This window comes from Xenopus laevis, chromosome 4S (assembly GCF_017654675.1).
Source record: "Xenopus laevis strain J_2021 chromosome 4S, Xenopus_laevis_v10.1, whole genome shotgun sequence".
Lineage (NCBI taxonomy): Eukaryota > Metazoa > Chordata > Amphibia > Anura > Pipidae > Xenopus > Xenopus laevis.
This window is the reverse complement of record NC_054378.1, coordinates 51,152,253-51,175,113: the sequence shown is the minus strand read 5'-3', so window position 1 is coordinate 51,175,113 and position 22,861 is coordinate 51,152,253. Positions and strand designations below refer to the sequence as shown.

Here is a 22,861-nt window from a genome sequence, read left to right as displayed (position 1 = left end):
CAAGGTTATATGCTGGAAGGTTACCATTATAATCAGTAACCCAAGGAAATGAAAATGCCTTAGTGGCTTTAATACAAACAGTTAATTTATTTTATTTTATTATTTATAAGGGAAATATGCACCTTGTTTCAACTTAAACTATTCTGCTCTTTAATCATCTTGTCCAATTCAGCAGTAGGCTGATATATTTCCATGGATCTCACAAGTACTTGTTCCATTCTATGCATTGTTTCTCTCTCTCTCTTCTTGCTCCTCTTACTTTTCTTTGCCACAAGGATAGCAATCAGCCAAAGATGTAGGGGAGTAAATAAAAATGAGGACAAGCACTGCATACATCAATACTGACAGATTTAAAGATGACAGTGAGAGATGTAGAGGGGCAAGTGATAGGCATGGGATTCAGTAATAATTAGGCAAAACTGCCGAGGCTGAATGATTGTGCCTGAGACAGGTTTATCATTTCTTCTCACCCAAGGATTTACCACCTTGAGGGCACACACTCAGATTCAGGGAGATTAGTTGCCTGGCGACAAATCTCCTTTTCTTTGGGGTGACTAATCACCCCGAACTGCCTCCCGCCGGCTAGAATGTAAATCACCGGCGGGATAGCATTCTGAACGTTTCGTTTTCTGAAGTCGCCCGATGTTTCCTCGTGAAGGTGACAGTAGCTCTAGGTTTCCACAATGGCGTGCAATATGCACATTACTCTTTCTCCTAACGAACTGTGCGCAGATTTTATTTTAATGATGAACACCGGGAATGAAGATATCCCGAAAAGATTTCCAGGGTAATGCTGCAATTACACTTTTGGGTAAAAAGCACTGTGTCCCCTAAATAGCTGCACTTCTGCCGTCTAAATGAGCCTGTACTGTGTAAGCTTGATTTGACTATGTTTATCTTCAGGAATTTTTCATTTAAAAACTTTTTTTGAGCCTTTATGTTTTTTTTAACCAGGCCAAGCATAACAGACAGCAACTTTATATCTTTTTACAATGTTAAAAGATTGGCATAATACTTTGAACTGTGTGAACGTGTGTTGAACTATTTGTCAGTGTATATTGATGCCAATTCTACCCCATCAAATTGTAGAGCCATGTGACTAATGTCTGTAAAAGTTCAAAGAAAGGCATAAATAGGACTGCAATAAACACTTGTGAATGAAACCAGATTTTAAAACGGTCACCTTTAGGCCTATGGCACGAGGGTGATTTCACTGTTTGCTGCCCTCTAGTGGAGATCAGCAGTGGTCAAAATGGCCGTTTGGCACTTCTTCTAATGTTACTTAAAGTACCTTGTAATGAGAAGAACAAAACAGAATAAAAAATGCACAACATAGTATTGGTGACAGGGGTGTTGTGACCACTGCCTTTTACTGGTGGATGCCAGTTGCAAATGTCTCCCAAAGGCGTTACAGAGAAGAGCCTCAATGTAAACTCAATGTACAAAACAGAGTTCCCTGAAGTGAGTTTTGTTTTATTTTATCCCTGGGATGAAAGGCAAAGAGGCCAAATCTAAAACTTGCCATGCCAAAAGCAACATTCAGTGTCTGCAGACATTCAAAGGTTCTTCTTCTTTCCTGTCTGCCTGTTCACAGGTATTTAAGCTTTCTTCTAAGATTTGCAAATCCAAAACGCATAAGGAAACTGAGTGTTCTTTTTGCCATTCCAATATAAAGGATCAAAACCTACTCAACTTCTTGCCTCTTTTGACACCCATTATAGCTCCTCTTACAAACACACTTTTTATTTGTTCTTCGGGCTACTTGGAGAAATAGTTTTATCGCGCGGGACGGTAAAAGTGGCTTCGAAAAATAGGAACAAATCAGTTGGCCCACAGTGCACAGGATCATTAGGAAGCCATACCCTTATATTTATACATTTTATATATTATTACATATGGTATGTTAGCCTTGATATATATATATACAATTATAGGGATAATTTGTTTAAAACCAACAACTGAAATTCCATTTAACCTTGTTTTGCTGCCACGGGGCTACGCATAGCATTGGCCCTACTGGCAATTAAAGGGTTAAATATTACTGTGTGGAAAGTGCATGCATTGATTTTCGAGGTACCAAGGTTGGAATATTCTTTTCTTGATCACAAACAGTGACTTGACCTAAGTCCAGTTATGCAGATTCATTGAGTTCCTGACTCACTCACTGCACTCCTTGCCCACACCCATTAGGTTGTCCAGGATTGCATATTTTGGAGCATTTCTTCAAAGGCTTCTAGCGATGGAGCTTCTGATTGCTGGAATCTGTCCCTCATCCGACTGTACAGGCTAAAAGATTTCAGCTCCAACCATATAAACCCGAAACGATCCTCATCAAATAATATGAATAGACCTGGGGTCCGTTCAGGACTGCTGAATCCATGTCCAGCAATGAGGCCAAAAACCATAAAAGCTTATGAAAGGTAAAAAATAAAATCAGAACAGAGATTATCATTAGAACAGAGTAATTCTTATTTATCCAAATTATCCAAATTTCTAAAGATTATTTACTTTTTCTCTATAATAATAATAATAATAATAAAAATAATAATAAAACAGTACCTTGTATTTGTTCCAAACTAAGATATAATTAATCCTTATCAGAAACAAAACCAGCTTATTGGGTTTATTTAATGTTTACATGATTTTCTAGTAGACTCAGCGCCGGATTCGCTGGGCGGGCACCCCTAGGCTGTGCACTCTGCGCGGTCCTAGCGCCTGCCCGCACTACCACATGCTTGCGCAAAAGCGCCAGTGTGCGAGCGCCGGAGCACTGGGGAGCACAGGCTCCCCACAGAGCGGCTGGGCGGCATGCCGCCCCCAAAAATGTGCCGCCCTAGGCCTGGGCCTATGTGGCCTTGCCACAAATCCGGGCCTGAGTAGACTTAAGGTATGAAGAACCAAATTACAGAATGATCTGTTGTCCGGAAAACCCCAGGTCCAAAGCATTCTGGATAACAGGTCCCTTACCTCTACTCTTTTTGCACCTTGAAAAATATTTCTGAACAAAATTAAAGGCAAATCACTGTGCATATTATTTAATAGCGAAAGTCTTAAAAAATAAGCTATATCATTAAAAGAATAAGAATATACAGTATGTGTTTTGGTTACACAAATTTTTGTTTACCATGGCAATTGTCTGAAATATTACATTAAAATATATGTAAACCTTCTAAGAGCCTTCAAATGGTAAAATACTGTATGTTGGTTTAGCTTACTGTGTGCACAGGTGAACCAATATAAATGGTCAATGTTACTGTTCAAATGATGACAATGCATTACATTTGTGGAACAGTGTGTATCAGACTTGTCTGATGTTTACACAAAAGAGAGAATATTTTTTGGAGGTGTGCCACTTCCTTGATATTTACATATAAATATATATGTATGTACATAAATATCTCCACACAGGTTTGTATAGTGTACTTATTTTTATATAGTGTATTCTGTAATCAGTTGGTCACAGATGACTTGAAGCTGTTCATCAATTGAAGAACTTTAAATATATGAGCATGCGTCGTAGCTATTTATAAAGTATGAATGAACAGAAGCTGGCAGGAATTATTTCTTGGCTGGTGTTCTGCTAAGTGTCTGATGCCAAGCACAATCTTAGAGCATTTCTCTATCTTGTGTTGTATATAAACAATGGATAAAGCTGGGCCAGGAACTAAATCCACAATTGTGTGGTACAAAATAAACCATGTACTGGTAATACTATACTGAAATCATAAACAGGTTACTTACCACATCTTACAGCTACGAGGGTATTCCTCATTCCTAGCCATCACCCCAGCAGGGAGTACAAAGGACTGTTCATTTGGGGGTTTTTGTTCTCCACCATCACCATCATCAGCTCCATTTGCATCTTCATTTGGGGGCCTAAGGAGAGGGGCAGGTTGTTGAGCAGTTTCTGCTTTGTCAGGGCCTGCCCCTCTTCCATCATCTTCTTCATTGTCTGTTTGTCTCTGCTCTCTGTAGATCTGTGCCTCAACATCCAGAATAAGACGGGACATCTCATCGAAATTCCGTAGGTGCTCCACATCAGGAAGCTGCACTGGCCGTGTCAGATCAACCTCTACTGTCTGTTGACCTGCTGGAACATTGGGATCTCCCTAGCGGTACATAAAAATACAATATTCAAATAAATTGTACATCCAAAGTAGCCATTCCTCAAAACATTATTTCTAATGTGTCATGTCAACTGAAGGAAATATTACTTTTGTAACTGCACTAGTCACTGCCCTGTGACAGTTAGGGGCAAGTCAGGTTAGTAAATTGGTAAAGGCCAATGTCAAGCACAGTTTGCCATGTTTTTGCCCACAAAATTGTTTTTCCCCACAATTCCATCATTGCATCTGAGCGCTAAATTGCAGTTTACACAGTGGCACCTGATTTGCTAAACGGAACACAATTGCAAGTGTGTATGTTGATAAGTAAGATGCTATTGTGTACGTTTGTCGTAGTGGAGACTGTATTATTTCCTGTGCTCCAATTGCACAAGTTTGATGCATTTACCGATGTAACATGCACAGGGTAAAGTAACACCAAAAATGAAGGTGTTTTATAGTAATTAGAATACAATGTAATGTTGCATTGCACTGGTACAACTGGTGTGTTTGCTGCAGAAACACTACTATAGTTCATATAAATAAGCTTCTGTTTAGACAGGGTGCAGCCATTTGAAGGAGAGAAGGCTCAGGTTACACAGCAGATAGCCGATAAACTCTGTAGAATATAATGAAGTATATCTGTTACCCGCTATTTAACCTGTACCATTTAGCCCTACTTCAGTTAGTGCCATTGCTACACAGCAGTGTTTATAAACACACAATAGTAGCGTTTCTGAAGTAAACAGACCAGTTGTACCAGTGCAGGGCAACAGAACATTATATTTTAATTACATTATATCACTTTAATTTTTTGGTTTTACTGTCCCTTTAAAGGTAGTGTCCAGTGTTCCCATCAGTGGTGTAACTAGAAGTTACTGGGCCCCACAGCAAATACATTTTTAAGCCCCCAACATATCCAGAAGTTGCCCTGTTTTACCAATAAATGTTAAAATGGCTCTTTATTTAGGTCTCATGGGGGCCCTCTATAACTCCTGGGCCCCCTCTACCTAATGCCCCCCCCCCGTGGCAGCCACTGGGTCTGCTTCCTCTGTAGTTAAGCCCCTGGTTCCTATATGTCAGTAGTCGTTTTTACACATGATTCAGAAGATTGTTACCACTGTGCTTAAGGTGTATTTGAGAGTAATTATTTATATTTGACATAATGTCATTGGAGAGTGTTTGCCATAAAAGCCTTTCTTTTGCTTGTTTGTGTAATATTGTCATACTCGGGATCGGACTGGCCCGCTGGGATACTGGGAGAAATCCCTGTGGCCCCTCTCCAAAAGTCCCTTTGTATTTGGGTGTGAACCTTCAAAGATAAAATATTTCAGGGTTTTGTTGCGCAGTGACAACCCCATTGACGTGACAGTTATTTTAAGTTAGGGTGAAATTCAGCAGCATCGATTGGGTGTCATGCACATGAGTTCATGAATTCCTTATCAGGAATCTGAGGGGATGAGCACACTGTTAGAAGTTCCATAAAAGGGTGCTGTTGCAGGAGATTGTCTCTGATTGCTGGCCATGCTGTATGAAAAAAGTTACCCAGTTATTCTGTTGGTAAAAAAAAAAATGTTGGCCCAGGGCCCCCCATAAAGGTTTTTTTGAAAAAAAAAAACATTGGTGCAAGGGCCTCCCCTTACAAAAAACCAAAAAACATTCGGGCCCAAGAGAATATTTTTTAAAAAAAACATTGGTGGCAGGGGCCTATAGAGTATTAAAATAATACATTGGTGGCCAGGGGATAAATAAAATAAAAAAACACACACATTGGTGTTCAGTATAACTGAACTTGCGGCTTCAGGACTTCAAGTGCGGCTCCTTTCGTGACTTTGGGTCTTTTCACAGATACTGGACTTCCATTTTGGCTCCTTTCATGGCTTCGGGACTTCAAATTCGGCTCCTTTCTTTGGGACTTCAACTTTGGCTGTTCAGCTCTTCTGGACTACAGCAGGGCTTCGTCACTGTCAAGGGGGGCCCGGCAATTTCGAAAAGTGCAGCACAGCCAGGCCCCCCTTGACAGCGACGAAGCCCTGCTGTGTCTTTTGTAGTCCAGAAGAGCTGAACACAGTAGGCCCAGGCCCGGTACAGTAGACCCAGGCCAGTCTTTAATAATACAACAAATGGAACGTTGTCTATTTGATTCCATAGTATAAATGTGCCATATTCTGTAACTGATATATGTTCTAATTTCTTTTTCTGGTACATAACATGAACAATATGTCCTTGGCACAGCCTTCTCTAAGCATCTGAAATAGTCATAGCTGGTTTTAGTCTTTACAGTAACAAGGTCGACTTGTTTATTCTGAAATATTTAGTTTCAAGGCTGGATTCCCATGGCCTGGAAAGACTTTTCAGATTAGACAATTATATTTTTGTAATATGTTATTGTAATTGGTGATAATTTGGGTGGCAAATTCTCCAGAAAACATCGATGTTATTTTAGCTATGCTTTTGGGCCATAGACGGACGCCATAGTGATGGATTATAGACTGAAGGTGTGTGGATATTTAAGTAGTGAAATATCTTGATCATAATGTTGGTTGGGAAGTGATTTGTTTATTCATATGGGCTTTGTGCAAAATATCAGCACAATTTGTCATGTTTTTTCCTACTCAATGTAATGTTCTTATCAAGTAGTATTCAAGCACAGAACTTGTGTGTGCCTGTGTCAGATTTGTTAGTACAGGCATCATTCTTGTCATTTGTTTGGAAAATAAACCACACATTGTGCTGGCATTGATGGGGTGGGCAAATGTGTTGGTTGACTATAGTGCCATTTGCACATCATTAAACAGATGCATATAGGAGCATCTATAGGTGCATGATACAAAGGGATTCTGCCCGCTTAAGTAGGGTTGCCACCTCTTCTGGGAAAAAATACCGGCACTCCTATATTTTGCTATTTCTGCCCTAATTATATAACATTGGTATTATACACCATTTTTTAAAATACCAACCAGGTGGCAAGCGACCCTACGCTTAAGGCAGATATAAAGTGTTGTCCAAATAAAGGGCCCCTTGTGCCGGAGTGTTGTACTCTTTTCTGAAAACAGGCAGTTCCTTGTATAGCACAACTTTAGATGAGCACAGACAGGCAATATAGTGCTTTGCTGAATGGTATTTTGCCTGATGAATTCTCTGCCCATTATTGCACCTATTGCTGCACATTCCAATCTTAAACAATAGCTTAAATGTTAGACTAGAAATAGTTATGAATGCAGGAAGCATCATTATTGTATGTATAGAGGAGCAACATTGTGGGAAATAGTCTAAGGTAGGCCCAGGGGTCTTTTTGTTACCCAGTGCACTTTCGGGTCAGACAATTGCCATTTGATATAGCAATATGGCAATATAAATACAGCTTCTAGTTACACATTTTGTAGCCGAGAATTTATCTGAGCAGAGGTTGCTTTGCCAGTAAAAAAAACATACAAAGGTGATAATTACCCAGGCTATGCAGGGGGCATGCCCAGGATTTCCATGGGGAATTTGATCATTGCATGTCACCAAAATGTTTATTCTTTCTGGACTTTTGCTTAAAACGCACAGACTTTATATGTTCTGCAAAATGTACTGCCACCGCCCTGAAAAGAGGAGTTAATATTGACGCTTCTGCTGTGCCAAAAATGAATGGTCAGATAGAGCAGTGGTTCATATAGAGCAGTGATACCAAGCAAGATTCTTCTGTGGAAGTCATTTAGAATCTTTTTTCTTATGCACTGGTTGTAGTAAACTTAATAAAGTGTTATATTTCCAAATAAGTATATGATACTGCACACAAGGTATTCAGTTAGCGATTATTGTTGCTTTAGAAGGCGAAAAATTAAACGTTACACTTCAATATTAGAAAAACAATCACAAACAGAAATTAAGAGTCATTATATTGTATTTGTAAGGCACCAGTATTTTCCATAGTGCTGTACAATTGATGCATAGTGTAGCAATGGCCCTTTGCTCACAAAAATGTACAGTTCAGATGAGATGAGAGCTATGGCCCCATGATCAAAGAGAAGAGAATAAGAAATTTATAGAGACAATTCTTGTATGAATCCATATACATGAGGCAAAATTGTAATAACAACATTGGGAAAAAATGATATCATTGAATAGTAAAGTTATTCATTTTCATCTTTTTAATGAAGAACCGCCTTGCAATAAAAAATGGCAGCATCCTGAGGCTCACAACATCACCTGTAAGCTAAAAAGCCGAAAGCAATACATTTTCATTTCATAACATGCTAGTGAGATTGCTCTAGTCTTGTTGTGGTGTATGTATGTATATAATTCATTTAGAGTGCTTGCAACAAAACCCTTATATGACCGATGGCTGAATTCAGTGTCTTCCAGTATTTGAGGTACAATTGGTTCCTGTTGGCTTAATATTCCATCCTGTTGATCTCATGTACCAATTTTTACCAATTATTTCTCTCAATGGATAGCTTCCCCATCACTTGCCTGGCCCTACATCACTTGTCAAGCAGAGAGCAAAAGGGGGGAACATTATCTTAACAAATCAATAACTAGTATATAGATTCGATCACCCATTGTTAACTTGTGATTAAGCATTATAACCAATGCTTAACCAAAGACTCATATGACCCCTTGATTCTGTGTTTTTCACGGGACTCAGTGTTTTTAATTAAGGATTTTATGCTTTTTGAGCTGGCTACACTTTAATGATAAGTAGGTTTTCTTTCACTAATATTTCTTTGCTTGATGAGGAATTTTAGACTGTATGTATGAATGCAAACTGATATTTAAGGGTTTGCAGAACGTGGGCTCTACAGCCCTCGGCTGCGCGCCTTTGCGCACGTGCGTCCTCAGTTGCACACGGTTACGCACCCCAGGTACATTTCACTTAACCCATATATGTCGTAAAATAAGAACTACAATTCTCATAAACCCAGAGTCAGCAGAACTCCGAGAATTTCCTGTAACTGCAACAACCAAGAGCCCTGATAATTACATTTCCCTCATCAAAGGATCCATAGCTCCCTTGTCTTTGCTTTCCTTGTCTGCACTCTTACCATGCTGCTTGCCCGCCAGTTGGTGTTATATATATATATATATATATAGATAGGTTAGTAGCCTGTACAGGTCTGGCATCCTCATTCCCAGTGTTAATATGGATCTTTGATCGGAAAAGAAATGCACAAACCTGTATAAAAATATCTCCATTCATATATCAAGTTTATCGACAGACTTGAAATTTACTTCATTTAATTCTCTGGTTTAAAGATTCTGAAGACTTGGTTAAATCAGGGAAGTTACAGTGAGAGCTGATGATTGTGCAAATAGTGGTAGTGTTGGTGGCCTTTCCCTAGTATATACAATATATGATTTGTATCCGTACCCCTAAATGAGCACACATAACGTATGTTCCATTCTTACCTCCATGTCTTTCTCTAGGTCACACTCTTGCAAGTTTTGGAATGCGCTGGTAAAGACTTCAAGGGATCTAGCATGGAAAATCATTTCTACTGTCAGGAAGTCTGAGAAAATTTTCTGTAGATTTAAAAAAGATACATAAGTGCATCAGTAATTAGCAACTAGAAATATTCACAGCTAATTGAAAAAGCAAGGAGACATGTATCTAAGGTCACATGGGTGATTTTCTTGCAGTTTGTCTCTTTTATTGGGTGCCACTGCACACTTCTGTTACCGTTTGCAGAGCGCTGTTCAAAGCAATCACGGAGTCTGGCAGATTAATATCAATATAATGGCTTTATTGAGCGCATTGAAAACTAAGCAGTTTTCAATGCGCTCAATAAAGCCATTATATTGATATTAATCTGCCAGACTCCGTGATTGCTTTGAACAGCGCTCTGCAAACGGTAACAGAAGTGTGCAGTGGAAGCCGGCTAGAAGGAACCGAACTATCGCGAGAGCTGCGGCTTAGCAGGAAATGGCGTGCAAGGGAAGCGCTCCGCCATCAGCCACATCGCATTCTTTCGTTTATTGGGTGCCTGTCAAGAATTCAGTGGGTAGCAACTTGTAATTTCTCACGGAGCACCAGGCAACTTCGGGTCTTAAAAATCTTGGTTTTTTTAATACATTAATAATAGTTAATTATCCGCAGTACTGAAACAAAACCCCACACTTGACGCGTTTCGTGGCTTCACGCCACTTCCTCAGAAGCATAGGGAACAGCCCTGCTAACCACCCATAAATAGTGAGAAACCCCACCTATTAAAAACCTTTAACCCTTAGTGCTAATACATACAAGGTCCTAATGCAAATAGAGAGACTGACATAGAAATAAAGCATTATGTGCAAAAAAAGCACTAAGCATCCACTAAGTGTGTGAAAATATATTGATAAATTGGGGGGGGGAAGCTCATGCGGTTTAGTAGTTTTCAGGAAATAGTGAGAACTTTTCCAATATTGATAAACCCCCTAAGTGTTATATATATTTATTTGTTTATTAAGTAAAAAATGTATGCAGTGCTTTGCAAGGGTTGAACAGGGGTACAGTTATTATAAATTAGACATGGATAATATTTAAGAAGGATTAGGTGCCTGCCCCAAAGTGCTTACAATCTATTAGAAAGAGAGAACACTATGGGATGGGGATTGTCTAGTTGTAAAGGAAAATAGCAAAATGCTTCCTTTAGAAAATGATGCTTTAGGAGCTTAAGGAACAGAGATAGAGTGGAAGTTATCCTGATCAAGCATTCCAGGGGCTATTAGAAAGAATGGTTTTATGTGTGACTCAGCTCTAACTACGGGGAGGTAGTGTAATGGGAGATGAGGGCAGAGTGTAATAAAGCCAATCTGTTCAGCCATTGTATGAATGCTAAAGGTTTTATACTCATCTTACTGTTCATATACTAAAAGGCTAATGCTCTGTGTGTCATTTATGTGCTCATACAGAGGCAAAGAATCCGTTCATACCAAGAGAATCAGCCCCTCAGCCCGGTTGCAGTAACACCCATCGGATTTCGGCACTAAAACACAAGTATGCATCTTGACCAAAATCTGCCACATTGCCTGCACCCGAGCCAACACAATGGTTCTTAGTGCAGGCCAGAAAGTCACTGATTCTTGTGGTAGGAGTGGATTCTCAGCCTGTGTATAAGAACACAGGTCTGGCATTAGCCTGAGACAACTACAACCTCAAATCAGTTTTGGTGGTATGCATTTAGAAAACAAGCTTTTTTGTCTAGTTATCTGCAGGGGTTGGTTGCATCCACTCTTTTTCTTTTTGTAATACATACAGTTTTATTTGTATTTTTAAACCCATTATCTGTAAAGAGAGATTGATTCTACCCACTGACCCATATGTAAACTGTAACAACAGTGTTTACTTAAAGCAAGATGTCTGCTTTGAGTTTGCTGTTGGACTTGTACAGACTTGGTGCTGTCACTAAATGCCAAACAAAAATCTTTTATTGCATCCAAATATGAATCACAAGCGAAGCAGAAGAAGAAAGCTATGTTTTACATGAATGCATTTGCCCACTGGCTCCCAACTGATACTGGAAGCAGTAGTTCAGGTGGATGGCACAAGCAAAACCAGTGTAATATTTTTATGTAAGATATTATGTGAATGAGTACCTGTATGTCCTTGATCTTCTGCAGCTGGAAATTATCAATGACCTCCTCCAGCTGGAGTGGTACGTGCTGCATCAACTGAAGCTTTCTGAACATTGGATTCTGCCTGGAAAATTTGGGATGAAGCACATTTTTAAAAACATTTGAAACGTAACTTTCATTTTGAGGCTATTGAATGAGATTGAATGTGCACAACCTAGAAACTCCTCCCAGACCAGGCAGTAGCTCTACCATTTACTCAGTGCCTGTGTCAATAGGCACTCTGCGTTTGCTTCTAAAGAATCAGGTGCTTTAGGTGCTAAATTGTGCCTAAGTTACTGTTTCCCATATGAATAAATTCATTTTATTTGACCCCACTACCAGTTAAAAAATGAAAGCATCTGATTGGATGTTATGGACAACTGCACTGGTGCAGTTTCTCATCTATCATTACAAATGAGTGATGAGTTTATGTGAATTTATTTTACTGAATGCCATTGTAGGCCTTATTTACGGTGCCCCCACAAAAGTGTGATCATTATTTGCAGTGCACTTCTGCCTGGGGACTGACAGTGAGGAGAGAATGAAAGGATGAGGAGGCACAGAGAGGAACAGGTGACAAATTCTGGTCACCCAAACATACTAATACACAGCAAAACAAATAAAAAGCTTCTCCCAAGTAGCTAACAATAGAGTGCTCAGTTTAAATAGTGTCTCCTGAAAATAAATCATTTAAAACTTGTGCTGATTCCAAAGTTTTCTCATTGTTAACAGGCCATGGAACCAATTTAGCAAGCACCTTATTCCACCTTATTCCATGGCAAAATGGATTAGTGTTCATTAAAATAAATGAGTGACACATTGGTCTGTCAATGAAGTCTGGTACAAGCTGCACAATTAGAAAGTGTTTGCTTTCTCTGAGGGATATTGGAACAAATATGCATTGCTGGTGAATCTATAAGATGTATGTGCTCAGCCATCTAAAGTTTATGCTCTCAACAGTCTCTGTTCCTTGATGGACTTTAGTTCACACACACACACACACACACACACACACACACACACACACACACACACACACACACACACACACACACACACACACACACACACACACACACACACACACACACACACACACACACACACACACACACACACACACACACACACACACACACACACACACACACACACACACACACACACACACACACACACACACACACACACACACACACACACACACATATATACAACCACAGCCCTAGCCTACAATTAAGAAGTGCTGATTTCCACAGGTTGCCAATACATGTGACCTTAGGATACACAGCTGTTTCTCTTGTGACATCTCCTGGACCTAATATTTTGGGGATTGAACTTATATTTCCCCAAATCTCAATATTTTTTAGGGCTAGCCATTATAGCATCCTTCTCACTCTCCTAGACATATCAGACAGTAACCTGATTTCTATCACACAATTATAACTCCCAATTGTAGTTATTTTTGTGTAGCAGTTCCAAATTAAGAAAGGCAGGACTCACTTGAAAGGCAATGGTGTTTTAAGCAGAGGGGGCTTCAGAACATAACTGGCTGGTGTGGATCAGAGAATGGCCTAAATTATACAGAACCACAGAGCTGATTATTAGTTACAATAGACTGACTGGGAAACTTATTGTTCCATGTGTTGAATCACAATGATGGCCTGCCTGACTGATATTGGATTTGCCAGATACTACCTATAGGACAATTTTGAAAGTCACATTGAATGAAGATTGTATCAGGCCTTTGATGTGGTCTTCTCCTGATGGGTCTGCATTGGACCCTGTTATAATCTAAGCATTAGCCTGGGGGACAATGTTACATTATATGAATAGTAGTTGCTTCACCCTTGCAACATGCTGGTTATATTATCTAGTTATACTTTCCTTTTGTTTTATATGTAATTAAAATACTTTAAGACATGTAGCCCTGTAGGATACTCATCGGCAGACTCACCTGAGACTGGAAAAGAGAGTTAAGGAATAACCAGAAAGCTTTCCCCTGCTTTATATCCCATGAGACCTATAGCTGCATTGCTGTTAATGGTATCATTTACCCTAGAGTCTTCCTATTTAATTACTTCTAACTCATTCTAAACATGTTTTAATGGCTACAGGAAACAGGCAGTCAAAATATAATGGTTTCAGTGGAAGACATTTAAATTAAGAAAGTGAATTAATGAAGGCACTACAACTAGGCCAATTAAAGAGCATGGATGAGAAACATCATTCTACTTTTTAAAGTCAATGTTACACTTGCTGGACAATGCTACATCTAATGAGGATCTTTCAAATGTGCTGCCCAACAGTTTTACAGTAGATCTAAACTGATTTTCTAGACAGTGAGGCTTCAGAACATAATATATACATATAACATTAGCAACTTCACAAGGGCCTCCATCCCATTTCAAAATACAGTATATGCACTGTTAATGCACTTACACATTTTAAAGGAGAGTGAAACCCCTCTGACAACCCAGGCCATAGCCACAAACCTCCCTCCCACCTCCTGCACAGCACTACCAGGGACTCTCATGCATTTGGGAAGCAGCCTTTCAGCTTTTTTCTACTCCCATTAGCTATAAATTTGGTGTGGACAGGGTCGAACTTGACCACCAGGACACCCGGCCCTATTGGGCCCTTCCTGCAAACAGCTCTGCACTCTGCTACAAGGCATTCACTCTGGAACACACCACCATCATTCATTTTTAACTGCAAAGTAAGTAGCATCTTTGGTTGAAGGGGGAACAGAAGCAGCTAGTGCCAGTGGCTGGGTGGTGGTCCCTGGAGTCTTGTACCCGGTGGGGACCAGGTACACCAGTTCGACTCTGCGTATGGAACTTCCTTTGTTTAGCTTGTCTTTATCTCAGTTGTTCTGCTAACTAATCATATAAAAACAATGGTGCACAGCTTGGTAGCAAGCTGCTCCTCCATAGACTTTCATGGAAAATATCTGAACCTAACCAGTGGAATCAATTGTTTGAAATGCTGCCTGCTGTATGAGGTGGAGATCATGCAAAAAGCTCATTATATTGCTGTTTGCCAGTTCTCTAAAAGGGATCTGTACCCTGACAAACAATTAGACCTATTGCACATGTAACAATTCCCAAGAGTTTTACCTACTGCTGTCATCTCTGCAGAAAAACCCCAGTTTACGGAAGCTGATCAATATTCAGGAATGGATTTTACACATATCAGATTTATATTATATATATATATATTTTTTCAGTTGCCAAGGAAGGTTGCATTTTATGATCTACTATGTTAACTAACAAAATGTATCATTCTATATTTTCCTATTTTGATTTATGGCCAACATGGAGCAACTCTATGCTACTATGTCTATAATCAGTGAGAAACATTGTAAGGGTAACTGTATTGCAGTATTTTACAATGACAAGGATACAATAATATGGCGGTCACTGGGGTTCTGTGCCGTAATTTCTCCAGCTTCTCCAATTCCTTTATTTCTCTGTTCCTGACTGAGTTGAACTTTTTGATCTCTGCCTGATGGGAATATAGAAGAGAAAATAATTAATACATGTTACAAACCCCCATACACCCATATAGCACCAATTTGCTTCAAACTTTGCCTAATTTTCTTTTTGGAGTCTGTGACTGTCACACCTATATCAAGTTAATTAAGAACTATGGTTTAATGCTACAGGATGGTTTAAAAAATGCTTGACACATTTTACTTATTACAGACCTGATCTTAAATCTCCTGCTGACAAAATATAAATAACATGGAATGTGGATTTTACATGTTACTAGCCTAATATACAGCATATTGTGATGTGCAGTGGACACATTTCCAGAATACCTACTGCAAATGAGGCAGACACTCTACATACCCTTTTGTCTTTTATTAAGGTTCCATATAATTTCATTGGATTTACCACTTTTGTTTCCAGCCTCTCCACCTAAAAGTTAAACATAAAGGCACTAAACATAAAAATCTTTTAGCCAAACTAAATTATTATAAGGGTTTATGTCAGGACAAGATTAACAAGGTTTTAAACAAATTATAATATTCATTGCATAACCTTAATATTGTTTTATTCAGGAAATACATTTGGATTTGGGAAATTCGGGAAGCTGGAAGTTGTCCTTCCCACACAGACTGGACATCCCTGCTGCAGAACAAGAGCTGGCCATAACATTATAGGATCTGCGGTTGCCAAACAAGTGGATCTTTCACCCATATGCCCACCTTGACATGGGAAATATCAAGCTAAACTGATCATTTAGCCTATGGGGCAACGATTGGACCATAATTGTTGTAATGCCGGTAGTCGGATTGAAGACCACATCAACGCAGAGATGCGGACCTTGATCCGGCAAGAAAAGCAAACTTGCCTAATCGATCTCATTGATTTGGTTGGTTTTCGGCCTGATGTGGGATGTCGGAGGGCCCCATACATGGGCAGATACAGGTCCCGACTGAGAATTAAAATAGGCCCTGGCATTTCAGGTACACAGAGGCCCAATCAGCCCACACAGAGGCCCAATCAGCCCACACCAGCCCACTAAATACTGACTTTCTATGGCACCTTATAGCAGCCCCTCTGGCATTTGCCAGTACCCACAGATTGCCAGTCCAAGCCTGGGCAGATAAGATGCCAAATTGGTCTGAAGGGCTCAAATCGGCAGCTTAATGAAATCTTCCCTTTACAACTACCTGTTGGAGTCTTCTATGCAAAGCATTCCAGTGAGATAATAAGCCCTGGCAAGGTTCACAAGCTCGCAAGTCATATGTAACGAGCAATTAATGTCTAAATAACTACCTCAGCAGCAGCTTCACGTCCCAGAAAAATAGCCTGATTAAAAAGTTAATCCTTGCCTCTCCTATGATTTTCTTCTGCCTATACAGAGATCATTTAACTGCCAGCTCCGCCTGATTCATTAACGCTGCTTTGTGTTTCAAATTTTTTCAAATTACCCAGTAAAGGTCAGTTTTTCATGGGTTGAAGATGAAAATCCTTACATGCAGATTATTGCTTTGAGAACTAAGTAGCTATGAATATGGAAATGAAGCAGCCAGAGTCCAGGCGCAAAAGATACATACACTTTCAGATACATAGCTGTTTGTCAGACCTTTCTCTGATATTGGAATTACCTTTGAAGACTCCAGCTCCCCTTTTAATCATCATTCATATTCTTGTGTGCAAAACCAGTAGCCACATGATAAATTAACACTTCCAACAAAAAATAAATAACTTCCAGTTGTAAATACTTTCCCATATTATGGTTGGTTTAGCCAATCACAAATCTTCTATTATGCTATAGAAATCTAATATTCTCTGCTTAGGGAAGTGATTTTGTAAAGAAAATGGAGATGGATATGCCTTAAATTTAATTGAGCAATTATCTCATTATTTCTTGAGAGATACTCTGATATATAATATATTATGATACCATACATATCTTTTATATCTTATAAAATCAATGCACCAGAACTGAAGCCCTACATATATCTGGAAATACTGATTTCTTCTATAAGTTTAGTGTAGTGCCACACAGGGCTCATTCTTGGCCTGCATATAAATGTAAGCATCAGCCAATTAGCAGGCCCTCCGTGTGTTGGGACCCACAGTGCCTATGAGTGCAGACACACAAGCGGAGGCCTGCAGATTCATGGTGTCAGTTTATAAAGAGGCTGAGAATCAGCCCTGTATAGCACTAACATAAAATAGATTGAAGGTTAAAATTGCTGAGTGCATCCACAGTAAGTAAATTCACTTTCTCCTACAGCGTCTCTCTACCATCGTTTACCTCCTCACAAGTTTCTCTTGTACCAACTGAAGCTTGGCTCATGCACAGTACAGCTATCGCTCTAGAATTACTATACTGCACATAAACCTGCTCAGGGTGGTACAAGAGAGAACTCAAAAGATTAGTTAAAATGGTTAAAGAAAAAGGAGTGTTGGCCTTGGGTAAAAGGAAGGGCCAAACATCACCCCCTAGCGATATTAAAATTAGTTCTACTTTAAAAGAGTAAAGCATGCGCTATCCCTGAATAATATTTGTCTTGTGTGAAGCATGCACATAGTCTCTATATCTACTACTTGCTTGAAATGGCAAGATAGGTCTAAATCAGTGATCCCCAACCAGTAGCTCGTGAGCAACCTTTTGCTCTCCAACCCCTTGGAACTTGCTCCCAGTGGCCTCAAAGCAGGTGCTTATTTTTGAATTCCAGGCTTGGAGAAAAGTTTTGGTTGTATAAAAAACAGGTTTACTACCAAACAGAGCCTCAATGTAGGTTGAAAATCCACATAGGCGCTACCAAATGGCCAATCACAGCACTTAGTTTGCACCCCAAGAACATTTTTCATGCTTGTGTTGCTCCCCAACTTCTTTTACTTCTGAATGTTGCTCACGGGTTCAAAAGCTTGGGGATCCCTGGTCTAAATGAAGCCTATGATTAAGTATCTGAGTGATATGAAACGCGTAAGGCTGTATCCTTGTGTACTAAAATAAACTACTGAATGATTTCACAAGCCTGCCTAGAAGACTGGTCTCTGCTAGTGCCTGCCTTTTTCTGTATACAGTGGTTCGCTTCCCAAGCTGAGGGTTCAGGGCGGTGCACCTGGTGACCTGGACCACCCTTCACAACTGGTGAGTTCTACTAAGAAACCCAAAATTTTTCTACTGACTACTATCAACACAAGTAGGTCTAAATGAAGGTTTCCAAACTGAAAAGAAGGCTGCCATATGAGGGACCCTAGTAGGTGATGAGAGGCACCGATCAGTTAATCTGGGGTAATATTCAGGGGAAAATTTACTGTATTTGTTACCACTGATACCCGTGGAACTACAACAGGATAATTTGTTTTCCAAAATTCTTATGAGATATGAGGGACATGGACAGTTGTTGACCTCAGTTAAGAGCTTGAACCTTAAAAGTTTAAAAATTATTTGCCAGAAGTTAGCAAACCAGTGCACTATAGTGAAAAGCACTATGAAATTGCCAATCCATATACACTCTTGCAAAATTGCAGTAAACTCTGTTTCTGTGTGCACAATACAGTTTTCAAAGCAACCTTCAAGATCACTTTGGGCTTGCATAGTCTTGCAGTACATTGCAGTAAATTCAATAGGATTGATCAACTACCATACCAATGTATGTGATTAGTACAGTTCTGTAGTGTTTTCATTGATATAGTTTACATTTTAAAAAATACTGGGATTCATCAGGACTGGAACTAAAGGGAGGCAGAATACACACTAAGTTCCCAGATGCTGTGGGGGCTTGCATAGGCATTCCTCTCCCACACTTGATTTTGTTTTTACATGATCTGGAAACTGTAACCCTAAGCAGATGAACTAACATGTATATAGCACCTATCTTTAGTTGGAACAGTATTATTGATCATATGGTATCCAATAGGTGTTATACCCATATGGAAGATGAGAGGATATATTTGAGCACTGCACATTACATTCCCTAGATCTGACAGTAGCTTCAGTGGTTATTTGAATGCTGCAGTAGCGAAGATTTAAATGCGGGTGACAAAGCTCGCCCTGCCACTTCAGTTGATTCAGGGTGAAACAAATGTACATGTTCTCAGTTAAAAACTATGCAACACATTATGGGTACTCACTGACACATACAATCTTCTTTTGACTAGATTCTTAGCTGATATATTTTGCTGGCCTGTCTCAGCCAAGACATACCTGTGCATGCCGATAGTCTTGTATTTTTGCCAACTCTTCCGCCATGTTTTTAAGGGCAGTCCTTAACTCTGGGTTTTCAGTGTTAGCGAAGTCTATAAGGTTCTTAACAAGCTCATCAGACTTATCCCTTAGTTTTGCTGTTTTACGTGTGTAGGATGCTAGCACAGAGCAGAACTGCCCAAAGTACTTTTCTGCATTGGCCACAGTGGTCTCCATAATTTTGACCTGAGCATCCCTAAAATGAGAAAAGTTAACAAGGCATTATATTGAATGCAAGTATATCTAAGCCAAGCTAAACTGTTGCTGCAAAATACTTTAAAAAGGACATAAACCATCTCAAAATGTCTTGCTCCACCAAAAGCTTGCTGGATCAATACTCCTGGGACAGGGATGGGTCCTTCAAATAATACTAACAAGTTCCTTAAAGGAACAGTAACACCAAAAAATGAAAGTGTTTTAAAGTAATGAGAATATAATGTAGTGTTGCCCTGCACTGGTAAAACTGATCTCTTTGCTTCAGAAACACTACTATAGTTAATATAAACTAGCTGCTGAGTAGCAATGGCAGACAGATAACATTATGTTCTACAGAGCTTATCTGCTATCTACTGTGTAACTTGAGCCTTTTCTCCTTTGAATAGCTGCCCCCATGGCTACACAGCAGCTTATTTATATAAACAATAGTAGTGTTTCTGAAGCAAACACAGCAGTTTTATTAGTACAGGGCAAACTGCATTATTTTTTTATTACTTTAAATCATTTTAATTTTTTGATGTTACTGGTCCTTTAAATTGACTTGTCAGTATCACTAGTAATGCAGGACTGCAGTATTTTTCTTCCCCCCAGACATATGGTTTACCATTGATAGATGAACTGTTTGTTAAAAAGATTAGTTAGCCAATAAGATCCTTCTGACTAAATCTGCCCATGTATGGCCAGCTTTAAAGAAATGTTGGGATAGTTCCAGAAAAATCAGTAAACAACTTCAAGTTTTACTCCAGTTGACCATTAAGATGGACCCCCACCCCTTTCAAGTCCAGTAGGCCACTGCCACCTCTCCACTTAGGGTCAGGGCACACAGGCAGATTCAGGGAGATTAGTTACCCGGCGACAATCTTCTGTTCTTTTTCCGAAGTCTTCGTTTCCTCGTGAGGCAATTTCGGGCGACTTCGGAAAACGAACCACGCTTGGTGCCATCCCGTCGGCGATTTACATTCGGTTCGGGGAGATTAGTGACCCCAAAGAAGAGGAGATTTGTCGCCGGGCGACTAATCTCGCTGAATCTGCCTGTGTGCCCTGACCCTTAGGGATCCATTATTCTTAACTATTTAGTGTTAGTATTCTATTGTTAAACGTTAGCGTTTTCTTAAAATGATAGAAGGTTTATTGATAAGATTAGGCAATGGCATATACAGCCTTAAACTTGGAGACATCCTATGAGGCTACTCTCTTTGCCATATACCAATTTTGCAGTCAATATAAATGAATTGAAATCTTTTGGAATGCTTTGTTCAACTGGTCAAACAGAAACTGGGTTATCAAAGAAAAAAAACCCAGGTTTTTTTAAAGTACACATCCAAGTTTCCTCCCACAATTCACATACAGGCCTGCAGGCAATGCGATTGGTTCCTGATACAAGTAATGCTAGTAGGTGCGTAAATGTGATAAGGACTTAGACTGTAAGCTTCACTGGTGCAGGCACTGATGTGAATGATATAGCTGTAAAACACTGGTGAATAGCTTGGTGCTATATAAAGAATAATAATATTTATTCAAAATAATAATCATAAAGGAAAATACAGTTTCAGTATATCTCAGTTTCAGTATATCTCAGGCCCTGACCACTTGTTGACATTTTATAACAAGGGAATCAAACCCCAAAAGAGCTGGCAAATAGTAAATACATGTTCATCACTCTCATCTAAAGCTTGACCAGCAAATGATGTTCATAATTTACATGGTGTTGGGACTCTAATTGAAACCAACTACAGAAATCCTCTATTTATCTCTAAATCAACTCTTAAGGGCGAATTTTCGCCAGGGAAGGCTCTGCCACACTTGCCAGTTGTAAATTCGTTACCACTACACTAATTCACTGAAATGCTAAGTTGCGCCACAGCAGCCATACGCTGGTGAAATTTCGCTAGTATTAATTCGTCAGCGCGACCATTTTATATCGATTTTTCACTCGTGTTCATTTCTACCTCGCAAAACTTCATTATTACTTTTGCGCTTAGGTCAATTTGAATAGGACGGGTACATATAGGTTTGCCCTTTAGTAAATCTGCCACATGTATCCAGCGCCATAAGGCGAGCACGTCAGCCTGCTTTATTGGCGGAGCGCCCCTGCATGTATCAACCACTGAAATCCTTTGAGGGAAAATCCCAGTCTTCGATGCACCTTTTACACCTGCAGCTTCTTCTCGTTCATGTGAATGGGAAAGTCACTGCTTATGGCAGATCCAGAGGGATAAATCACATTTGAATGAGAAAGCACACTTCAGTGGTCACAACTCACAAGCCAAGCCTGACAACATCTATCCCTGGGAAAAGGCCCTTTCTCCATTGCATTTTTCCTAGCATAACTGCTTTCCAGTCCATTACTAGATAATGGAGAAGCAACCAGTGAATAAAGTGCTGGACTCTGTGTAGCATAGTGCATAAGAAGGCTTGTTTTTACTGCAGCTTGCCTGTGCAACAATGGCATTGTCACTTGAGTTAACTGTATGTATTTATATGGCACTACAGTATATGGAGTGGTGCTGTACATTTTTACAATCTATTAATAGCCCAAGTGGGGGATTTGCAATAAATATATACAATTATGCACAGTAAGTAAGATTCAGTGGCACAAGTTGAGAGCTATACGGTGAAGCCCTATGGCAGCTCCCTGCGCTATTAACCCTTTGCCCTCCCCAGTGCCCCTGGTTTCTGATCGTAGCTGTCTTACCGGGAGAGGACAATATTCATGCCTTCACATACCTCCCAACTGTCCCTTTTTCGGAGGGACAGTCCCTCTTTTGACAGCTCAACCCGCAGTCCCTCATTTGTACTGGAAAGTCCCTCTTTTCTCTGCACTGAACAGCCAAAAAAAGAAACAACGTTTCTCACTTAATTGGCTTTTATCAGAGAGCCCAGAACAGCTAACAGGTGCAAATAAGATACTTTGTAACAGTTTTGAGACACAAAAACACAGTTGAGATAAGGAGAAATATTTTCAAACTTTCATAACCTGCTAAATTTTGTAAAACAAACATGGTAATTAGGGGGTGTGGCCACAGCAAGGGGTGTGGTCAAAAAATTGCTGCGCTATGTGCGGAAAACATTTTTTTTTATCCCTCTTTTTACTTCCAAAATGTTGGGAGGTATGCCTTCAGATGAAGTGGATAGCAGATATTGAAGAAAAAGTGCTAGATACAAAGACAGCTAGAGCTCAATGGAAGTCCCAAGTAGCAGCCTTTCTTTCTTCTCTCCAGTGGTTGCTAGGTAACCCCACAACAAAC

General features: G+C 39.7%; 1 pseudogene; it reads right to left on the bottom strand.

Annotated features, from left to right (window-relative positions):
* Positions 1-1,457: 1,457 nt before the first annotated feature.
* On the bottom strand, positions 1,458-22,815 carry LOC121393278 (annotated as a pseudogene).
* Between the last annotated feature and the right edge of the window lie 46 nt (positions 22,816-22,861).